Consider the following 23,129-nt stretch of genomic DNA (forward strand, 5'->3'; position numbering starts at 1 on the left):
ATTGGGAAAGAAGAGACTTGCGGATGTGTTATTTTGTAAACAAATTTAGCTTCTCACTGTGTTCTATTATTAAAAGTTTAATGGGGAGAAATCTGTACAGCTGGCTAAAAATGAGGGTACAGAATAAACCTGTTCCCACACAGTGCTGTCCTCCTATTTCTAGGTTGGCTTCCCAGAGTAACACGCTTTAAGACTTAGAAAATGAAATGGAAGGAGTAATTTTCTGTTTACTTTTCTGCTAGAGATTGAAATTGCGTATTGGCTGTTAACTGTCTTCCGAGAACAATCTGCTGTTGCAGTGTTGAGAACAAAATAAGAGCCCAGCCTCCAGTAAGCTGGTCAGGCTCTTGGCCATTATTGTCTGCCTTGCTCTGTTTTGGATTTGAAAAGTTTTTGAAATGCATTGGTTGTAACATTTTTGCTTGGTAAAATTCACTGTCTCGTAATACCATTTTTGCTAGGACAAAACCAACGTGATTAAGCAGTACCGTATGGCAGATTGTGCTGATCGGTTAACTCGTGCATTGCTGTCATATTATACTAAAACTGTGATTATTATTTTTTTAAATAATCCCAGCAGCTGAACAATAACAGGACAATTATTGACTTGCATGTGGTTTTGCAGATCACTTCATGCTGGGGAACAACAGCACAGGGAAAGGAATATTGTTTCATATTCATAATACAACAATGCTACTGTTTTAGCTGCAACAGCTGTAAAAAAGCTGCTTTGTGTGTCAAGATGGAAATATTTAGGTTCACTGAAACTGAAGACTGTAATACAGTCTGAAACAGGTCAGTCTGTCCTCCAGCCCATCTTCAAGGCAGAAGGTGCGTGTAGTTACCTGTGGTAGACATGCCAGGGATCTTTTTGCTGTGCATGGGCGCTAGCAGTTTTGGGGTGCCTTTAGAAAGGGCTCTGTCCTGGTATCTTTGGCCAGAATTTCAATTTACAACTTGCATTTGCCCCAGTTGTTGATGTCTGTCGGCTTCACCTGAAAATTTGTGTTTCAGAGAGGGCATAGGAGTATCCACGTGTAGGAGGATGGTGGGACAGCAGGTATACAAGTTCAAAAATTGTGGATGTTGACATGGAAGGCCTGAAGTTCAACTGTTAGCTGCTACTTTAATCACAAATAGTGCCTTTGGATCAAGCTTATTTTTTCTGGTAACATCTCTGCTGCAAGGGCTGCTGTAATGTTTGTGTTAGCAGCTTTCTGCCAAGCATGCAAGTCAGGGTCTAGTGGCTTAGAGCTTTTTTCCTTCTGTGGTAAGTGATTATGTAGAAACCCTCTGCAGGCTCCCCCTGCCCTGACCTGCTGCTCACAGCTGCTGCGTGGACTGGACTGGCAGGTTGAAGGGCAAAAATGTGTTGCTGTGATATATAATTACTTCTTCCAGCATGAGCCAACAGAGCTGCTTGCTGTGATGATTGTTACGTATGCTGCTATGTAAAACAGAATGCAAGTTTAATGTAGGGTTCGAGCTAGTATTTTAATGTTGTAATTAACAGCCTCTAACAGTAAACAAGTTTTTTTTTTTTTAAATCAGTTCCCATGAAGATTATTCCTCTATAGTGGAGGCAGACATACATTTGCAGATGTGGAGTTTATGGATTCTAGAGAAATGAGCGTCAAGAACAAACAAATACCTCTTTTTCAGACCCTCTTTCTCTTACTTTAGAATATCCAGGTATGGTATCAGACGGCTGGAGATCAGTCCTGCAGTCAATATCTAATAGGGATATTCCAGCTAAGGGAAACAGTCGCATTTGAGGCGATGCAGCAATTCCCACCTCTTGAAAGAACTGGATTTGTGCTTTCTAGATGCTCCCCAAAAAACGGTGATCTGGTTTCACAGGTACGTTGCGCCTCCGTTTGTGTTGCTTTTTTGGCACAAAATGGGCATAAACCCACCTGAATGGGCTGCTTGGGCTGGAGTGGCTGGGTGGAGTGTGCTGGGTGGTCTGCTCTTCTCAGAGCATCTTGTGAGACCACTTGTGAAGAGACCGTGGAAATTACAGGGGGTAGGAAGGAGGTTTGTAGCTGTTCAGACCTACAAAGGCAAGCTTGGTTTGTCTGTGTGCAGGGATTATGTGCCTGGTTTGGCCTGCTGTTACATTAAAAGATTTATTTATGATGAAGTCTGAGAAAAAAAGGACTTTATGTGGTGAAAGTTAAGTGTGTTTGGGTACCTGGAAAGATGTTGATCAGCTTTGAGATGTTTAGGTACCAGAAACTTGCCAAGCTTAATGTGTTTAAGATACTAATAAGATACTATATTATAAGAGCTTGCCTGTAACCCTGGGATGTTGAGATGCCACTTCTTGCCTTCACAGTATGTGACAAATAAAAACGGCTTTATGAGTGGTTAAAGCCTAGTAGGGCAGGGTTTTGGGATCTGGAGATTGGAGAAGAGTAACAAGGAGAAGTAGGAACAACTGGAATGTTCTGAACAAAGAATGCTTCAGAGAATGGAGACAGGGAAGATGAATGATGGTTACTAATCTTACTGCCAGCCATCCTGTTGTAACATGTAAACACATACAGAAAATAGAGGTTACTGTGATTCTTTCTGGAGGAAAAGTAGCCAGCTAGAAAACTTGGGATGGAGCTAAATTAGCTGGGAAATGTTTTGGGGTGAGAAGATGGCAGCAGACTTGGAAGCGGTCAGATAAGAAGAGATGAGGAATATGGGCAAGGGGGGTTGTGGTCCTGGAGGTTCAAACTGGGAAGCTGGAATGGTACTGTAGAGATGGAGAAGGATCATTGAAGTATCTGAGTGGGAGAGCTTGTCTGAGCATGTTCTGTGCGCATTTACTATTCTTTGGGTTTTACCTAAATAAAGGAGGAGAGAGTTTATATGAAATGTGGCTGACTTTGGAAATGCTTTTTCTGGATGTATCCCTGCATAGTAACATGAAGCTGTAAAGCCAAGCTGGGAATATAGAAGTGGAGGGAACAAACCAAACCCTTCTTATAATGTTTATGGAGTTCAGTTTGAATAAATAACAGTTGGAGCATGAGAGAATGAAATCACAATGACATTGTGATGCGTACATAGATAGGAGGGGATGATCTTTCAGGAAAGCAAAGGGGAAAAAAACCCCTTCTTTGGGCTGCTCATTGGAAGCTGGGAGGAGTTTTGGGGTGGGGTGAGGCACTTGCAGTGGGTGTGCTGGGATGCCATTAACTACTGTGGTTGGGTTTCTGCTCAATCTAGTAAGTTTTATTTCAACATATATACAATTGCTAAATATTTACAATTCCACCGCAGCTCAGCCATGCTAAATGCACATCCCAGATGTCAGTCTGTCTAGTGGCAAAGTTCAGAAGAGTTGCTGGGATCATTTATTTATTTATTGGTGTTGTAACATGAAGGCTGCTATCTGATAAATAATTATTTCACCCTTGGAGAAGGCACATTGTAAATCTGTTAAGCTGCTCCTTTGTTTGTTAGGCTTGTGCATAATGAGTTTGGAATTTAAAATTAGTAGTATGCCATGCAACTGCCTATTTCATGACCTCATCCTCCTCCTCGGCTCGCCTGCCTGTCCACCTGTCACATCCTGTTGGGCACCTGGGGCTATATTCATAAGGGGAACTTTGGTTAAGCATTGCATCATCTCATTTTTATGTTCTGCTGCCTAGTGGAATTAAAAAAAAAAATGAGGTAGGTGTCTGGGTTCCTTACAGAACACACGGGAAATGCTAGCGTCGAAGGAGGTTCTGAAAGCCAGCATGCGGAATGGAGAATTGCCCATGTCAGCCAGTGAGGGGTGTAAGAATGGGCCTGATGTTGGTGTTGAACGCTGTCCCTTGCAGATTTGGTTGTCTGGTCTAGGTGAGCTGTTGCTAAAACTTTCTTGGAGTGACGTGCCAAAGACAGGTCTGTTCTTAGAGATTGGAGAGGGCAGGTAGTATGACATACTCCTACCTCAACTTTATTCACTTGGGACACAGCAGTTTTGAGACACCATCCTGTCTGTGACTCAAAACATGGGATTGAACTTATCCAGCGTGCTTTGGAGTGCCCATACCAATAAACCAGAGGCTTTCTGAGGTATCTCTTTCGTTGAAGCTAGTCTGTTTTTTGCCTTGTGGAATATTCATTGAACTGGGAGGGGGAGGGACAAGTGGCCTGGTAATGCAAAGGAGTGAGCATTCACCTGGGATGGTTCTCACTTAACTCCAGAAAGTAGTTATTTGTACAAAGTGGAACAGCTCTACCAGGAAGCAAGGAAGATGTGCTCGGAAATTAGATCATTTTCAGCTCCATCTGTTTCTAAAAGGCAGTTTTCCAAATCTCTGTAATTGGGGTGGGTCACAGTGTGAAATATGGGAACCTGCTTGAAATATGAATGATGATAGTCTGGGCCCAGGTAGCTGGATGAAGGGAGAATGTCTTTAGGGTTTTGGGAAACAGAGGTTCCTGAGTTGCTACAAGAGGACAAAGAAGTTGAAGGCTGGTATGAACTCCCTGATGGTACTGATGGCCAAAGGGCTTCTCAGAGTGGTATGTGGTGAGGAAGCTGTCAGGCAAAGGTGGATGGATATTAACAGTGTAGACAAGTATACATCAATTCTTGAAAGTACTTAATTTTTTTAGGAATGTGAGATTGTTTGTGGTCCAGTAAGCTAAGCTTGAGTCAGGGTAAGAGTGGGTTATTTCAAAGAAGTAAAGCAGGCAGGGCAGGAGATGAAATAAGGTGATGTTTCTATTACAGACTTGGTTTTTTGATTTAGCTTGTTACACAATTTACAGTTTCAGTGGCATTGCAAAACTATTCTGCAAGTGATAAATTGGTTCCCAGCTATTACAGCTTTTGATAATTGCTGTACAGAGCTGTGTCGTTGGAGCTACTCGTGCTGAAGATGCTGTGGGCCAGCAAGGACCTTCTGTTTTTCAAGTGTGTTGAGTAATGTGGAAAAGCATGAAATGGATCCACCTGTTAGGAAGATCTTGAAAGTGCTGGAGCTGTCCCTGCAAAGAAAGCAGGGCTGGCTGAGTGAGTCTTGGTGGAGTGCCTGCTGCATGTTGGCAGCCATGGGGAAGGGTCTTTGTTGCAGCCTTTGTGGTATTTCCCAAAGGATTCAGGCACCTTGGCTTTACAGCAGCCTCCTGCTTTCTGGGAGAGATCCGTCAGAGTAGGCAGTGATTACTGGGTTTCCAAAGGAGGGCGGTTTTGAAGAAGGTTGTTAATTATCCTTCAGTTAATCTTTTAAATGAAGTTGCTTTTAGGAGCTGTGCTGGGGTACCACAGCCTCCATAGCATGAAGTTTCCCTCCTCTGGGTCTGCAGTGTGTGCAGTGATCTCTTGCACTGATCTAGGGTGGGTGTATGTGTTCTTGGGTCTCAGGTGGGATCTTTAGGGACTTGTTCTTTGAAACTGTTGACTGTTTGGCCTTTTGCCTTGCAGCACCACTTGAGACTATAAATAGACCTACGGAGGAACAGGTCCAATGATTTCATGTTCCCAAATGCCATTCTGCTGTGAGTGTCGTGCTGCGTGCCAGCTCAATGAAAGGAGGCTGGTGAGAAAAGGTGGCTCTTGCAGTGAGCTGAGATCTGGGGCACCACCAATGGTGATTGCAGTCTCAACTGGGAATCCCATCATTTTTGTACCCAGAGCTTCTCTGGGGCAGGCTGGACATTGCAGCTATTCAAGGTAGCCACAGAGATGGAGGAACACAGAAGATGATGAGTCCTGCTCTGCCAAATGATTGCAAGAGCATCAGTGTGCCATCAATATGGTGTGATGTTTAGCACATTGCAATGGTATTCTTGTCTGTGCTGCTTGGACTTCCTGATGTGGAAAAACCATAAGTACTACAGGAAAAAACTCCATGCTTCAGTGATTTCTTACAACTCCTCTTTAAGTGTTGGGTTTGCTCGCTAGCCTGTTTTCTCATCTCGTTTTTGAGACATGCTATGAGCTGGAGGATGGTGCTGGTTTGTAACGTTAACAGTCTTATCCCTCTATCTGATAACTCCTGCCCCGTTGCTATGAAACGTTTTAGTGAGATGCTGTGTAATTGGGATGAATATCCATCAGTAACTGCAGACATACTATTCCATGGCTCATCTCTCGCTGATTGGAGATCAGTTTTCTAATTCTACCCTTGGTGGATTTGAATGATTTCTGGTTTTGTCACACAATTATGTGATGTGTGTGTCTTATCTGTATTTTAATACCTTGGCAATGAGGCTTATTAAAAATCACAATGCAGAAAATAGCAGTATCTGTCCTTGTCTCATTGCATGGGTTTATTTTTTTTATGGCAAGGACTTTCATAGCCCGTGAAATTCCAGTTCTGTAATTGCTATTTACTCTGAGACAGTTTTCCTGGTGTTTAAGAGCTATGGAAGCAGGCTGTGCTTTGCAGAAGTGCTAAATTTGGCTGCTTGCAGAGTCACCCACAGTACACAGGTTGTTCAGTAGGTGTTTGGCTTCTCGTAGTGCTATACAGAACATTGGGCTTTGGGGGCTATGTGACAGAAAAGCAGCTCCTCCATGCTGCATGTAGCATGGGAAGAACTAAGTGGTAGAACTAGGAACTGTGCGCGGTTCGATGGCACTTAACAGTTGCAGAGCACCCCTGGCAGCAGAAAGATCGGTGCTCCAGAACTGCAAGGTTGTATTGATTGTGTTGTATTTCTGCTGGAACAAAAATATAAAGGGCTCAGCATTTGCACTTTCCACTTGTGTATTGTTTTCTCTTTATTTTGTGTGTTTAGAAAATGCTCTGCTCTGCAAACTGCTGGATTTAGTATTTTCTGTGGAATGAAAACCATCTGGATAATTTAACTGATTTTTATTGAAGTTTTTGGTAACAGGCTCTTTTCTGTTTCCTGGCATCTTGTTAGATGAAGATGAGAATTCAAGTTAAAATTCTGGGAGGTGTGACAACATACTGGTTTATGACCTGGAATTTCATAAACAACTTGGGCTTGTTTGAAGTTGCAAAAGTAATTGGAATCTTAAAATTATATGAAGTCTCTCCCAAAAGCAATCTGGCTGAGCGAGTACTTGCCCATAGGCTTTTTTGTCCCCACTCAATGTGCTTCAAATCCTTGGCATAGTGGGAGCTAAAGTGGGAGCAAGCTAAAGAAAGCATCCAGCGTTTATACTGAGGTAGCTTTGGAAGAGATCAGACTCAAATGCCAGCTGAAGTTACGTTTTTTTAAAGACTTCTGTTGATCAAACCTCCTTACAGCAAAACACTTCAATTTATTTATTATTTCAGAACCCAAAATAGTTCAATTGGTTTTATGCTCGTAGGTTTAAACCTGCTGCAGCCATGGTGCTGTAACAGAGACAGGAGTGCTCTGCCCTGATCCAGCAAACCTTAAGCACGTGAACCGAAGACTCTCTATGCTTGTGTTTCGGCTCATGATTTGAATACAGTGCTGAACTCGGCGAAGAGCTCAGCATTTGACAGGCTGTTAAATCTGATGTACTTTTGAGCCTAACACTGGCATTTTTAGTATATTCCACTTTTGTTGAAATACTACTTAGAAGAGTAAAAAATGTCACTAGAAAAGTACAAATGCATATTTTTTTCAATATGAGATGCAGAATTAACTGAAGTTCAGTATAGTCTGTTTAGCAGAGGAAGAGCACAGTCAGTCAGATATTTCTTTTTCCTCTCCTGCTCCCCACAAGGCTTCACTGCCCATTTGGTTTCTGATGTCCTGTTGATAATGTTGGCTTATGGGTTTGTTTTTTGTAGTGTGTTTTGCTTTTTTGTTTAGATGAAGATTTGTTTGGAAGTTCTTGGTTTTGGAATGTTTTAGATGTTTACGAGATGAGTATTTAGATTTGCTCTTGCTTAAATCATGAAGAACAGTTCCTTGAGCACTTGTGTGTGCCTGCTGTGATAGTGCTTATGTACCTCCTAATAAAGGAGCTGATGTGTCTGCAGCTTTCTGAATTCCAACTAGGTTGTTTTCAAAGCCAACCACAGCATTGTTAGTCTAATACCTGGAGTCATGTGGACAGGTTCTGAAGATTTGGGATAGTTATTTTCAACAGTCTTATGATTTTCCCTGTGGCTGTGTAGAATCACAAAGTCATTGAGGTGACGCCTCTGGAGATCATCTAGTCCAGCTTTGCTGCTCATTATGTTGAGTAGGTTGCTCAGAGCCGTGTCTCATCATATTTGAGTATCTCCAAAGACAGAGGCTCCACAGTTTCTGTGGTTGATCTGTACCAGTGTTGATGACCCTCACGGTGAAGAAGTGTGTTTTTCTGTTTAGTGGTTTCTTTTTCTTGTGTGTTGGACCAAAGTTAAAAATGGTATGTATGAGTTGGGTATCACAGTATGCCCAAGACAAAGTATACAGGAGGCTGCACACAGTCTTCCCTGGTTGCACTTCTTAAGCTTTGCTTTTCTAAGTAAGAGGAGGGTCGTTGCTGCATTATCTATACTGCTGCAATTTGTCCTAAAAGCAAGTTGATTGTACAGGCATAGTTAAAAGCCCTGGCCAGCAAAACTTGTGTGTCCTTTTCAGTCTTGGGTCAAAGGTTGCGAGGTTTTCTTCCTTGTTTTAATTAAGTCTCTTTCGACACAAACTAGATCTTTTTTGCTCTATCATTTCCCACTGTGGATAGATGCAAAGCATCCTACAACATAACATTACATTTAATAAGCGTCTCTGTGGCAGTGCAGAGATTGTGTCCAGTGCTGCAAAACTACCTTGGTGGTGTTTGTGTAGAGCATTTGACAGATGCTTGCCATTTGTGATGTTATCTGGATGGTTTAACATGTATAATAATTCCATGAGGGTGTTCACTAAAATATTGCAGTTCTTTGATGCACCAGTGCTAACTTGTCTGCTATGAATTCATGGACTAAAGTCAAAATTACTTTTAAGATAGTAAACATGAACTTTGGCCATTTTGTGTTCTGGGATTATTCTAGAATCAGTTCCTCAGTGTACTGTGCACAAAGTAACTTTTTGTAACCTGCAACTGTTTCTGTTTGTTGGGACAGCGTGCAATACACTTCTGCCAAGCTATAGTGAACAGATACCACACAGAATTGAGTAACTAAGCTTCAGTCAGGAGTGACCTCTTGCCTTGGCTGTCCTGGGTCATGCAGTTACTTACATAGTTCTACTATGTTCTGCAGTTTGCGTTTGGCAGCTTCAAGGGCTAACAAACTGGAGAATATGTTTGTTCTTTAGCACAGTAAAGGTTTACTGGAATTACTGGAAACAATTACTTTAGAAGGTGCCTTCCAGGGTAAAATAAAGTGTAGCAGTTAAATGCAAGTCTTTAATGACACTGTCAGTAGCAAGTAGGGGTCCAGTTCTATGCTGTACCATAGCAGACTTACTTAATTCACTTGGTGTCAGACATAGATATGAACATAAACTGACTGTACAGTCTTGAGTTTGTTTTCTGAGGCTGCATTCACTTCTCTGTCTTGTTAAGCTCTGACACGTCTGGGTAGCTGGAGTTGACTGGCAATACAAAACATCAAGGATAGAAATAAATCATGTTTGCTGATCCAGAGTTTGTTCCTTTTACATTTCCAATAAGTATTGAGAAAAAGCAGAAAGTTAAGAGTGTTTTCCCAGAGTAGCAATTTTCAGGGAAGAGGGTTGTTTTCTTATTGCCATCTAGAAGCTTCAAGCAAACCTAAGAACCCATAGTGTCAGTGGTGTTTCTTACTTTAAGCTTACAGGTGAGGATGATGTCTGCATTTATGCATTTCTTTCAGACTTTTCTCATGCGAACGAGAGTGACTTTGGGGATCAGCACAGCAGTATCTGCACTCCCTCAGTGCTTTAAGGCTTAGCTCTTAGATACTGCAGAGGCAATATTAATACCACGTGAATGCTGGATTTGGGCAGTTGTTGATGGTAGTTTTTGTCTGGATATTTGCTTACAAGGCCATCTGAAAATACCACTTGAGGATCTTGCTACAAATGCAACATCTGGGAGGAAGAGGAGTTCTGGCCTCTGTAGTCTAGGTAACACCTGGGATCTTGGGAGGTCTCACTTTGTGAGCTGCTACCTGAATAAATTTGTTGAGGCAATTTAACTTTGCAATGCTTAACTTCAATTAAGTTGTCAAGTTTAGCATTGCTTTAGGCGTTAATAGAGTTTTACTCTCACTTAAAAATCTAGTGTAGTAATTAATCTCCGTTTTATTCTGGAGTTCAGAAAGTGCTCATTTAATGCAGCAAATCTAATGTCATGTGAATTAAAACATGAAAGATATTCAGTAATGAGAAACTGAAATAGGGTAGTGCAGAAATTGGATTATATACAGTTTACATGGAGCTGTGCTTGATGCAGAGTTCTTAATGAAAAGCATTGAAGGCACTGCCTTCCCTCTGCATTTGCATGGTTAAGGAACGTTCTGATTTAGTTGGAAAGTAGTAATGGAGTTGGGATTTCTGTTGTAGCACGCTTACTTGTTATTGTGCTTAGCTTTATTGTACAGCATTTTCTGAAAGCATGGGCTGGCTGTGACAGTACAGCTGCCAGAAGGTGCAAGGCATTCACAGAGGCTGGGACAAAAGCATTTGAAGATGAAGGGACCACTGGATATAGACTAAATAGTTGAGATCCCCTTTGCTGTTGTAACAGAACCCAGACTCCAGCATATTTTGCTGAATTTAGTGTTGGAGAGAAGCATAGAAGGATGGTACGTAGGATGAGAACTACACCTGCAGGCAGCAGGGCTGCTTTACAAAAATTGGCCTGGCCTTTGTGATTCAACTTCTGTGCCCATATTTTACATTCGACCACAGCCACTACTGTCACAAAGAAAAGTGGTCTCCCTCTTTCCTTCAAGAGGGCTGCTTAGCTCCTCCCAGCATTTGAGCATAGCTGTGTGCTGCTGCTCCCCTCACAAGAGTGCGGCTGCTGTGCAATGGGAAACAGGTTTAATTCTCCCTAGAAGCTGTCAGGCTTATTGCACTTGCATGTGGAATTCCCTTGCTTTTCAGGACTGGACTACTAGTGTTGCATCCATTCACGTGGTCTGGTTTGCCTTTGTACATAAGGTACAGGCCTTTTAAACAGCCTGGAAAACTGCACCAGTTTATAATGACCAGAGATTTTGGGTGACTGTAGGGATAAGGGACAGCTTTCCCCTTATTCTACTGAGCCTTGCATGCACAAAATGTTGGTTGCACATCTTTTTTTTTGGTCTGAGTATAGGGGACTATTTAAGAGCATCAATTTGGAACATGAACACAGAGTCATTTGCAGAGCAGTATTGTCTGACCTGTGCTTGTCCTGTGATGTCCATTCTCATGTTAGTGTGCTTTTACCAGTTCTTTGATATTGTCTGCTCCAGTGGATTGCAGGGGTGAAGGTATAGGAGGCTCTGAGTTTGCCCAGCCATCCCCTCTAGAGCTTAGATACGTGGAATCAGAGGCTTTGTCTTTTCTATCATTTGAGTGGTTTAAGGGGGGATAAAATAGCCTCTTATCAGTTACTTAACTAGTTTATTTCCAAGGCAGTGATGTGGGGTAAAAGTTCAGTCGGTGCAGGACTCTGCACTGTGCAGGGTGTGGTGTTGTGCTGCACCCAAACTCCTCTGGCTGCAAGCTGCTGCTGGAAGGTATGGCCATGCCCACATGTGCCTTGAAAACTAGTCGTGCACCCTAGGCCGGAGCTGGCTGCTAAATGGCTGCAGGGAGAGTTTATCTCACCGATTCAATGGGAAAGGACCACACATGCTCAAAGTTTTCCATCTGCTTACAGAAGTGACTTGTGCAATGGCCACATAGTTCCAAGACCCAACCAAGGGAGGGGTTGAGGACCAGACTGTGGGAAGACAAGACTCCACCTTCTTTGGCAGCTTGCAGTTATGTTCAGTTGTTGGGTTAGATGGAACAAAAATATTATACTGATGATCTTATAAAAAGGTAGTGAAAGCAGTGTGTGAGTGGTATGATTGCTGGCCTGTGGTTGGATTTCTGTATGCATCTGAATTTTGCATTCCAGTAGAAAGTGTGACAAATTCCATGCTTACAGTCAGTGACATCTTCATCAGTGAGTCCAGTTTAATTCTATGTGTCTGATTCTTGACATAGTGAATCTTCTAAACTAATAAAACAGTAAAGCCAGTGGTCTGGTAAACTGCAGGGCTCTTCTTGAGCTTTATGCTTACTCCATAGGAACCACATCTCAGATACACTGGCTCACTGAGGCAATCATCTTGTGGCTCAAGCATAATTATTTAGTTCTGTGTAATAATTGACTGATGTCAGCTATACTGCAGTAGTTATCTGTGTGCAAAGTCCTGGTTCACAGCAAATATGACGTAATGCAGGTTAACAGTAACCTCTTTGACCATAGACTAAGCTAAGCTCTTTTAGTACATGTTGGCTGTGGTCTAACAGCACTCGTGGCTTCACTCACTGCTCAGCTGCTGAGGTAACTTGTTAAGCCAAGGTATTTTGATTGGCTGCTTGAAACTTGCCACCAATGAGACCTGGAATCACTTGTGTTGACTGCAGTTTTAATGTCCAAGTCATCCTGTGTTAATCTGTTTTCCATGGAAGACAGAAAATTTAGATAACGGATGAAGCAGGATCAAATTCTTCCAGGGTACAGCCACTGATGGTTACCGTAGACTAGTTTGAGAGGGTTCACATCTGTGTTAACTTTCAGAAGACAACATGAAGCTATTATGCAGTTACTACCCACTCCAGGATCTGCACATCAATTAGGAGAGGCTGCTTACTCATGCTCCTCAAAAGTTGTGCCAAAATAGCTATTACATTATGTCAGAGCCCATATTTTCGTCCTGAACTATTAATCAGAACATAAACCTTGTTTCTCCTCAGCAGCTTTCTATGTAGACCTAGGACTTCAGTACAGGGTACTTTGGAACTGCAGTGGTTGAAGAGGGCTCTTCTGTAGTCGGCACACATCAGGGAAATTGTGGTGAAATGTGATATTATTTTGCCAGCAGTATATCTGGGAAGTTCTAACAACAAAGTCTGTTGTAAACAGCTTTTGTTCTTCATGTTATAACTTATTCTACTGTAACACTTAGGATCCTTGCTCAGGACAAAGCATCCTGTGCTGTGGGTAGGTGCTGTGTGAGCATGAAGACAGGCAGTGGGTTGCTTCACAGCAGATCTGCAATCTGAGAATAAAGCACAAGAAGCAGATGGCTACAGGGAAACAATCATAGAATCATAGAATAGTTAAGGTTGGAAGGGACCTTAAAGATCATCTAGTTCCAACCCCCCTGCCATGGGCAGGGACATCCCACTAGGTCAGGCTGCCCAAGGCCCCATCCAACCTGGCCTTGAACACCTCCAGGGATGGGGCATCCACAACCTCCCTGGGCAACCTGTGCCAGTGCTCACCACTCTCACGGTGAAGAAATTCTTCCTTGTATCAAACCTAAATCTGCCCCTCCAGTTTATACCTATCTGTTCCCTCTCGTCCTATCACCACAAACCTTTATGAATAATCCCTCTCCAGCTCTCTGGTAGGCTCCTTTCAGGTACTGGAAGGTCACTATAAGATCTCCTCAGAGCCTTCTCTTCTCCCGGCTGAACAAGCCTGACTCTCTCAGCCTATTTTCGTATGGAAGGTGCTCCAGCCCTCTGAGTATCCTTGTAGCCTCCTCTGGACCCGTTCCAACAGCTTCATATCTTTCTTATCTTGAGGATTCCAGAACTGGACACAGTACTGCAGATGAGTTCTCAAAAGAGAGGAGTAGAGGGGCAGAGTCACTTCCCTTGATCTGCTGGCTACGCTTCTTTTGATGCACCCCAGGATATGTTTGGCTTTCTGGGCTGCGAGTGCACATTGCCGGCTCATGTCGAGCATCAATCAGCACCCCCAAGTCTTTCCCTGCAGGGCAGCTCTCAATCATGTCATTCCCCATCGGGTACTGAAATCAGGGATTGCTCTGATCCAGGTTTATGACCTTGCGCTTGGCCTTGTTGAACCTCATGATGTTCTCACAGGGTCACTTCTCCAGCCTGTCCAGGTCCCTCTGGAAAGAGGCAGAGCTTGTCAGCATGATGGGAAGGAGCCCTCACGCACCCACTGCCTCGCTGTTGTCAGAACCCTGGTCGATATCCTGCCCAGGGAAGAGCTCTTGAGACAGCCTTGAGGGAGGATGGTAGAACAGGTACCCATGGAGGTAGCTCTGAGGATCCCCCTTTGAGTGGGAGAAAGCGCTGAGCGGATGGTATTGGAGGAACGTGGCATTGTTGGTGACCCGCTTCCAAGTTTTCTTCTCAAGCATCAGGATCTGTGGTTCTGCATCCCAGCTCTGGCTCCTTCGGTCTCCGTGGCAGTTCACTGTGGCAGAGAGACTTGTGGCAGCATAGCCTAGGGCAGGTGTAGGGTCTCAGTTAAGATGTGACAAACAAAGGAATTAGCATCTGTGCAGAACTGGCAAAACCGGTTGTAACCAAGACAGAACAATACTGACCTTACTAATACTGCTGGCCTTAGACAGAACCTGGCTGTCTGTATCCTGACTTTCAGGTAATCATAGAATCACCCGGTTGGACAAGGCCTCTTGGATCATTGAGTCAAACCATTCCTGTCTGCCACTAAACCATGTCCCTCAGCACCTCATCTACCCATCTTTTAGACACCTCTAGGGACGGTGACTCAACCATCTCCCTGGGCAGCCTGTTACAGTGCCCAATGACCCTTGCTGTGAAAAATACCTTTCGGATATCTAGCCTGAACCTCCCCTGAGGTTCTACCTGATACAGGTGCTGCCTGATTTTGCTATGCCAGAGCTCCTTTTTCCAGAGAAGAGAAAAGGCTTAAGTGTAACCACATGAGTTATTTTGATGGTGCAAAACACAACTTTAACAAGCGTTCTGTAGAGAAAATGTACCATCACATTGATGAAAAGGCTAAGATCTGTTTTGTAATTCCTCAACTGAATTTGTGATCTTCTATCTGTTTTGCCAAATACTTGGTAAAGAAGGGAAAATGATAACTCAGAAAAGATGATGTGTAATAAAAATAGAAGTGCTTGCTCCAGTTCCTCCATATGTTAATGGCTGGATTTTCAGGCAAGAGATTCCAGGAATATGTGCCAACAGTCTGAATACCTGCTCGTGCTGTGGCCCTCTTCCCATGAAAAAGCTGTTTGGGTTAGAGACAAGGGTGAAGTCATTGGGAGTGTTTGGTGTCTCTGTGAGTTGGATCCAGTTCTGTGTGATTTTATTAGAAGAAATTAAGTGTCATAATTCCTTAGGTACTAGCAAGGTTCTTCTTGCTTTAGGAAGCGTGTCTTACTTCCATTTATTTCTTTCCTTTTGGAAAATTCATGGCAAGTGAATAAATTTGTCCTCTTGAAGGCCATCTGGAAATAGCTGTAGCAGGCTAAATTAGACATTGTATCTGCTAAAAACTTTTCAAAGGCTCTTTCTCTGAGGAAAGGGAGGATGAAAGCCTGGAAAAAATTCTTTTAGGGAAAAGAGACAAAGAGGTTAGGGTTCAAAAAAGTACGAAATTATGGTAGTGTTTTCATTTGGAGAAAAACACACAGGGAAGTTTGATTATGGTTGTATGCAAATGCCGAGACGCTGAAGTGGCACCTAGGCAGTGACTGTTCTATTGGTTCGTTGTCCCCTACCAGTTAATGTATGTAACCTCAAGATACAGACCACCTTTCTATCATTTGACAAGGTAGCTACCAGCGCTAAAAGAACAGTAAACACTCACAAAGCAATATTGTAGATTTGTACCTGGAGTTTGGGTTCTGCTCATCTGAGCTCTGGCAGGTTGGGTGTCTAGGTCTTTCTTTCTCTAGTTATTTCAAACCCAGGAACAACTCATCAAAGTCTGGACTAATGAATCATGGCAAGTGCTTGATGTGTTGGCAGCTACATGCCACCCAGCTTCACGCTCTGTTCTGATGCCATAATTTTAAGAAACTATTGGAACAGTGCCCCCAAAAAGCAGTATATCCAAAGATCTGGGAACTAATGTATGCAATCCTCCCCCAGTTTATTTATACCAAGCTGTTTGGGTAGGCCTTGATATTAGTTCTAGTTGCAGAGTAGATTTTAGTCAAGAAATCAAAAGCTTGGGTATCATTTACTCTGAATAGATAAATGAGCTGGTTAATCTAGAATTGATGGGGGGTGGGGGAAGAAAGCTCATCTGAGTTGGGGAGAACTCAAAGGAGTCCAAATCTCTCCATAAGCAAGAGCTATATAGTGCTTTGCTTTAAATGGACTGTTAGTCATTACCCTGTCAGTTGTGTTTACTAGTTTGATTTAGTGTTTATTTAGGGGTGTCTCATGCAAGTGATGTTCATCTTCGCATGTGCAGGAGGCTTGCTTGTTCTCCTAATGTATTAGTTCAGCTACATTAACTGAAATCTGTACTTCCATCTACTCATTGTCATATTTTGACTCACCAGTTCCACCTCATTATGTACGTCAGTGTACGTGTTATGATAGTTTAGTGCTGTACTTTTGGTGCACTGCCCATCTTTGGGGGAGCAGAGGTCTTGTGTGTGGGAGATCATCTCCCTTCTGTTTGTCTGAAGGGTTGGTAGGAGTTGTTGGTGCTTTCAGCAGAGAAGAAATAGGGAGTTATGAAGGGGAGTGGTTGTCTCCCTAACAGGTGCTAAACAGACCTTTAGTGTTTCACCCCAGTCACTGCAGCATCTTAACCCTTTGCTTGCTGAAGCAGACCACAAGTGACATTACAATTGAGCCTGGCCAAAGGAAGTTTCCATTTCATGGAGGGGTGGGTGAAGTCCGGGATGGTGTTTTAGCTGGAAGTCATGTATCTGGCCCTTTTTTCAAATCTAAAGGAACAGTCCTCTTCTCCAAGAACTTAAAACCTTTTCCAGTATTTGAAAAGTTGCCTCCTTGCCTGGGCTAGCACTCCTGCCTTTTGCTTTTCTCCATTTCTGCAGTGTCAGGAAGAAAAAATAAATGTGTAGTTCAAGTAATAGTCTAAATATAGAAGGGCTAGTTTACAAATGAGAAATCTTTCTGATGGCTTCAAAATGGGTTTTGTAATAAAAGGAAATGTATTTGACACTGCCAGAATTTACAGTCCCACCAGAGGCTTGTGAAATAACTGCTGTACCAAACATCCTGGGCTGTAATGGAGCTTGTTGACACATACAGGTTACTGAAGGGTATTTCTGGCTGTTGCCATGAGGATGGGTTAGCAGGAAAAAATACTTTCTTTGCGACTACCATAGAGCCCTGTCTGTTCCATCAGCTTTTAAAAAGAGCTTTTTAATAAGAGGTGATTAAAGAGGAGGGCTGGCTTTCAGAACGAGTACCAGATATGGCCCCTGGGAGCTGGGAGGAAGGCGTTGTGAGTAAGTCTGGTGTGAGCGGTAAAGGCTCATACTGCTTTTGGCTGTTTAACGGACCAGAAAGCTGTTTTGCTCAAGTCCCTGCAACTTGCAGGCTTTTTTAATTTTTTTTTTATTTTTTTTCCCCCCTTTATTTCTTATCTCCTGTCTCTGAAATCCTTTCAGGCTTTGACCTCTCTGCAGCTGCTCTAGAAGTATAGGTTCCAGTTATTCCCAGGTGGGATCATAGCTTTTTTTTTTTCCCTGTGGTTAGTTATAAACTGAGTGTTGCAGTAAGGTGTTGTAGCAGTCTTCAGATGATGTCAAACACAGAGACCTCTGTCAGCCGTGTGATGAGTTCAGCGGTGAATGATCTTATTCCATTTGACAGCACTGTTTTTGTAGCAGTTATTTATAGGTACTTCCAGGGGTCCAGTTCTGTTTGGTAGTTAGAGGCATAACCATAAAGAAGTTACATTAGAAAGAGAGTAGTTTACCATGATTTCTGCTTCTAACTTAAGAGGCACTGAAGATGTATCGGAGAGTGCGAGCAAGCTGCTGCACAGCTTCTCCTAGTGTCTAAAAATAAAATGTTATGGGAAGACTTTTTAAAAAAATATAGCTAATTATAGAAAGAAAAAAAGACTTTAATGTATTTTTCACATTCCAGAAGTTGTTTTTCAGATTGAATAAGATAGTTAAAAGAAGTATTGAAGTTTGATCAGTAGAATCATTTATTAAAATGGGAACCTGGGTCTCTGATGCTAATTTCTGACTTCAGACCAAGTTTCACATCACATCTGCTGTGCCACACATGTGGCTTGCTCTGTATGATTTTCATCTGCAAGTCTTAAGGGGTTTACTGCCTGTCTGTGAGTCTTGGGTTGCGTACAGAAGGGGATCAGAATGTGGAACTCCATAGTACCCCGAACGTTGTGGATTTGCTTAAATGTTCTGGTAAAGATCAGTTCCCCATGCTGAATCACAGTGGCTTATGCAGAAAACCCACGGTTTTAAAGCCATGGTTTTTAGCCACGTTTAGGCCTGTGATTTTGTGTAACTTAGTTCTGTGGGAATTGGGGCTTTGCGCTGCCTTTTGCTGTGCTTTTAACATGCAGGCTTCTGATGCTCTCACATCACCAGCTATTGTTCATGAACCCTGTGCTGGGGACCAGTGCTTCAGACCCTGCACCTTTTCAGTACACAATGAAAATACCTCCATGAGCACTTAGAAATCTTTCAAGTTACATAAAATGGAATTTAAAATAGTATCTTTTTAACAACATTTGGAGCACGTGTTTGTGAATATAAATTTTCTGTGCAGTGCCAGCAGAGTTAGTTTAACAGATGCAGAACTCTGTTGCTAAGAATAGTTTCTGCAGTTATCTCCCCACACAAATTTTCTCCTTTGGCATTTGCAATGTGCTTATCAACCCTGCAGAAGATCATATGCATGTTCAGTTTTTTTGCAGAAAATAGCCTGCAAACTTTCTGCTCTTACCAGCTATCGCAAGCATGCTGTTGTGAAGCCACACGGAGTTTCAGCAGATGAATCAGAATTCTGCATGGAAAAATTTGAATACAAACAGAATAAGATGTAGCAGTATCTTTTTATTCTTTTTTTTTTTCTCTCTTGAGTTCCTTTGGTAAACAGCAACACTTGCTGGCAAGAATGGGAATAACAGATCAATCTGCTTATTTTCCGTTGTTGGATTGTTTGTTAGTCATCCAGCTCTTCTGCAGCTGTTACCCAGTACAGAATTTACCTGATGGGGAGGAAGAGGCAGTGTCCTAGCACAAGATACAGAGACTTTTTCTTAATGACATTAAGGCCATAAGAGCGCCTGAAGTCGCATGAAGAATTCATTTGTTTCAATGAAAACTTAATTACCAGAGTTTTTCCCACTAAAAGAAACATAATGCGCTCATGAGTTGGGCAAACAGAACTCAGTCCTCAGTTAGCACACAAAATTCTGTTTAATAAAGTTCCTCGCTTCCGAAGCAGCAGAACTTTTTTAGGGTGTGAAACCGTGGTTGTTCCCCATAGATAATGGATATTGTCTCATTCATTACGATCCACTGTTTAAGAGTAACTGTTGGTTTTTCTCTGTTCAAGCAATGCTTCTGTTGTTGCCAATGGTGTCAGGAGATTTGCTTCATTTACAAAAAACAAAGACCTGGGCTTGGCATATTAGTAGTCATTGAAGGTGAACATAAAAGAAATACAATAGGAACAACATACTGAAAAGAAACGCAGTTTTTAAGGTTGTTGAGTGTTGAATTCCTTTTGTTATCAAACAAGTTAAGTGCCCACATGCAATAAAAAATATGGCCTGGAGAAAAGAGAGTGAAAACTAGCAAAAACGTTTTTCCAAAGGTGACGTTTCTCTTAATCGGCATTTACTGTGACAACGTTTGTGGTGCAAACATTTGTTAAACAAGGGGGGGGGGGCGTGGGGAAATCAGTGCTAGAGGGTTTACAAGATTCTCAGAACTTGAAGATGTCACTCCAAGTCTCAGCCTTACAGCCCTTTTCCTCTCCTAAGGAATGCCAGTGTACAAATCCACCTCTAGCCCTCACTGGTGTCCTCGGTCATGTTACGAACTGGTTCTTGGAGAAGACAATGAAGCTGTGCCGAGGAGCCTGGAACCAGCTGTTACATACTTTGTCTGTACACAGGAGCAAAGCTGATCACTGGAGTTCTGTAGGACCTCCCCCTTTGAAACAGAGAGTAGGACTATTGGGAGGCAAAGGAAAGCTTGGGATTTTTCATACACTTCTGCTTAATTTAAAACAGTGATTCAGACAGCTGAGATGTATCTGTTCAGTTATGGTACAGGCATTGCTGCTTCTTGTGCCAAATACCTTGAGTATGGGAAGAGATGACATGGTCCTTCTCGAAACCTGAAAAGAATTTTGGTGGTTAAAAAAACTCTTGTAGATTTTGAGTCTGCTGAGCCTGTGCTGCCATTTACACCTAGAAGAGAGTAGGGATAATAATGGAGTTCAGGAAAAAGGCCTGTAATCAACAAGTATGTTATTGTTTAAGGATGCCTTTTCTTTTGTTTTTGACTCATTTGGCTAGCTTGATATTTTCTGTCTCTTGGGGAAGGCTGCTACGTGTGGTTTTGTCCTTCCAGTGGCTGTGGTAGCCTGTAACGATAGTGCTCTGTGCTGTAGGTCTGAGATAAGTGTTCGAAATCTGAATGTTTATTTCTGAAACACGATACAAATGTAGTAACTTTGGAAGATCATCTATAGATTAGAACATAGTTGGTGAGTCATACCTTCCTCTTGCTGCTTTTTTTTTTTTGTAGCACGTCATAAACGTTTAGGAAAGCGCATTCATCCCAGGTAGGCGTGAAATCCATCTTTGATGCATAGGGTTGTGACTCAGGGAGTGGAAACAAAAAGGCCACTTGTTGTAATGCCTGCTCCTGTGCTTTTGCCAACTGCCTTGAGCAGAGGGGGAAATCTCCTCTGCTGTAGTTTGTTTGGAAGATGCTTTGAAGATTATGGATCTCTTCCATGTAGTGTACACCAATTAACTGTGATTAGGAGTGTTATAAGTAATAGCTCTGCTATGAGGATGAAAAGAAGATGAGAAAGATGAATAGCACAGGATGTGAAGGTATTGGCTGGATATGCGAGGGATGGCAATGGGGTATTGGGAGCCTTATTCCAAGTGGAATGAGGCGGCAGGGAGGAGTGAGACAGTCTGGCCTGGTGGGAGCTTTGTCCAGAGGGTTTCTAGCGAACAGAAACCAGCTGTCAGCACGTGGCTGGGAGCCGATATCAAGGTGAGTTTCTGATTAATCTTCTTGTTCCTGTTTTCAGTCCCTCTCTTTGTTTTTTATGAGCCTTTGGCCCTGCTTACAGGCTACTTGTGGCTGCCTCTCTAGAAGACTCTTCAGTCTTTTGTGTAGCACAGGGTAGAACAGGGAGCCTTCAGGCTCTGTCTCTTGCCCATTCTTACTGGCTTGAAGTTAAGTATGTCAGCTGTATCTTTAGCCATGAGAATTTTCCTTGTTTCACATCCATCTTCCATCCCCCAGGATCCATGAGTTCCACCAGGCTCCCCATCCCTTTCTTCCCATACTTGCTTTTTCATCCTGGTGGAGTTGTGGTCTGCTGGTAGAGTTAACTTGCTGCCATAACAACACTGGTGTCCTTCACCTTCTCCCTTTCCCACGCTGGAAGTCACTGTTGTAGATTTGTCTTAGGTTACAGCCCATCTGCTTCTCTTTCCAAAGCTTTTGTTATGTGTTTGTCCACCTTGTCCAGCAGAGCACTGTTTCACGATGATTATCTTCATGAGCCTGTTAAAATGGTCTTATTAATGGACTCGCCTCTAAGTTGGGAGGCTGGCAGTGAATTGGTGGCATGTTTTTAGGGCTTTCTCAGTGGCATGCAGGAACCTCTGCAGTGTTCTCAGAGGATGACACCAACTCTAGATGCTTGCTATCACAGGGGTGGGTTATAGGCAGCCTCTTGCGTCCTAGCAGCATAGGGCTAATGGGGCAGTTTTCAGCGCAGTCTTGTGCTGTGTGTGTGTTTGAGCAGTGTTGATATTCCTGTAATTTGCACAGGATGGACAAACAGTCTGCTTATTGCTCCTGTGATTGCCCAGGAAATGTTCTGTCAACTCCACCCTTTTTTTTCCTAACATGTAGCGCTTCGCTCCTATCCAGTGTGGAGCTAAGCTGGAGAGAGGAAGAGAGAACTGAGTGAGTCATCTCGGAAAGCTTTTACAGCAGGTGTCTCACTGAATCTGCTTACCTTGCTTTATTTTCTCTTGTGGGTCTTTTTCTGCCTCATCTTTTCAGTTCCTTGTGGTTGTTCTTTGATGAGATGCCCTTAATAGAAGCAGTCTTGTTAGCTTGGTCGCATTCCCCCCCATCTGTCTGTCTTCTGTTCTTCCCCTTTAGATCTTCAGCTTGTGGGCGCAGGGGGTAAATTGGTAGGTAAAGATGGTTTTGAGTAGCTTTCTGCTGTAACACTTCCTGTGCCAGCATTACATAAAATCCTCTTCGTTCATAGAAAATGAAGAGGAAGATTCAGCAGAGCAGTGCTTGAGAAGATAGGAGACAAAATGCTGCTTCAAGTAAATAAAAGCTTCTGCCCTTTCGCCTTTTTGCATCAGAATGAGTTGGTTATTAGCTTTAGTGTGGAAAAAGTGTTCCTCTTTCCTGAGTGTTTCTCCTTCCTTCAAAGGGAAGAGAAGTTACGTGATAGGAATTGTTTGGGTTTTTTTTTAAATTATCATTATTAAAAACCAACAAACAAACCCTTTTGTCTGTCATCTCTTGTAAGGACTGCTGCTGCCTCCTGGCACATTTTTGTCTCACCTCACGTTACTTATGTTATCCATCTTCTGTAATAAGGTCTTTGGGACATGAATGGTCATGTTTGCTGTTTGTGTAGTGCTGTTTGTACAAGATGCTGATTGATGTTGATTGCTCCTGTGTGCTCTGGCAGTGCAAACAAATAACGAAGTAGCTGATACATGCTGTAGATGGAGACTTGGTGTAGATATGAGTGAATGTGCTCAAAACCCGTGACATGATAATGTAAGGGAGAAGAGGGAAGATGTATAAAAAAGCTTAAGTTTTGTGACTGATAAATAAGCTGTTTTCAGGTAGGGGAACAGAGCAGTCCCACCCACAGTGGGTAAAATACTCAGTATGCTCAAGGGAATGTAGCAAAAGGGAAGCCTCTGGTTATGGGCTATCATCTGTTGGAATTGCAGAAGCAAGTGATTTATCAACTGGCTTGTTTAATACCTTCAAATGTAACTGTAACTTTTAATGCAGGTGGACAAAACCTTTACCTACTTAAAGAAC

General features: G+C 42.7%; 1 protein-coding gene across 3 annotated transcripts in view; it reads left to right on the forward strand.

The window, feature by feature from the left end:
- The window catches only part of MITF (melanocyte inducing transcription factor), a 108,322-nt gene that overhangs the window by 6,065 nt on the left and 79,128 nt on the right, over positions 1-23,129 (forward strand). The window contains exon 1 of one of the 3 annotated variants that reach the window (XM_069866093.1): positions 1,650-1,860. The exons of the other annotated variants lie outside the window; for them this stretch is intronic. The gene's annotated coding sequence lies outside the window, so the exon portion shown is untranslated. Of the gene's footprint in view, positions 1-1,649; positions 1,861-23,129 lie in introns of those variants that run through there. 3 annotated transcript variants of the gene reach the window in all.

Source organism: Phaenicophaeus curvirostris, chromosome 11, assembly GCF_032191515.1.
Source record: "Phaenicophaeus curvirostris isolate KB17595 chromosome 11, BPBGC_Pcur_1.0, whole genome shotgun sequence".
NCBI lineage: Eukaryota > Metazoa > Chordata > Aves > Cuculiformes > Cuculidae > Phaenicophaeus > Phaenicophaeus curvirostris.